Raw genomic sequence first — 802 nt, forward strand, 5'->3', positions numbered from 1 at the left:
GTAGCCAGGGAAGGGAGGAGGAACCTGAGCCAGTAAGGAATTAGGTTGCCAAGTGGAAGGCAGCGTCTGTGAGGTCGGTGAGTCCCAGGAGTCTCGGCCACTGGTGGCTTAGCTCAGAAGGAATGGGTGAGGGGACGCCCAGCCGGAGCTTAGACAACTCTGCACCGGGCTGGACGATGTCAGTGAGATATTAGATAACGAAGCAAAGTTTATAAAGAAACGGTTCACTCGATAAATACAGGTAGCTCTTAAACATACGAAAATAAAACTGCCAGGAAGAGAAATACTACAAATTGATGTTTCCAAGAGATTTGGTCTACATCTTACATTGACAACAAAAATTTCACTGACATATTTATGAGGAAAATATCACCAGTGGAAACAAATTGGTCAAGCTTCCAGTAAGAGCAGCTTAGCAACAACTACCAAAATTAAAACTACACATACCCTTTAACCCAACTATTTCAATTATAGGAATTTATTCTATACATATAGACATAAGACATGGCTTTACATACAGAGGTATCTGATGTGTCATTGTTTGGAATAAACCAACACTGGAAAAACTACCTAAATACCCAACAGTAGTTCATACTGTGTGGCAAATGAAAAGAGACAACTGTTTACACCGTAAGAGAATTGCCAAGATATACTATTATCAGATAATGACAATGTGAAGAAATGCATATAGTATCTATGTTAATAAAGCAAAACTAAGAATATTGCGTACATAATTATTAGAAAATATTTCTAGGAGGATATTCAGATACTAAAAGTTTATCTCTAAGGAAGAGAACTGTTT

The sequence above is a fragment of the Grammomys surdaster genome, unplaced genomic scaffold (assembly GCF_004785775.1).
Source record: "Grammomys surdaster isolate TR1022 unplaced genomic scaffold, NIH_TR_1.0 241, whole genome shotgun sequence".
NCBI lineage: Eukaryota > Metazoa > Chordata > Mammalia > Rodentia > Muridae > Grammomys > Grammomys surdaster.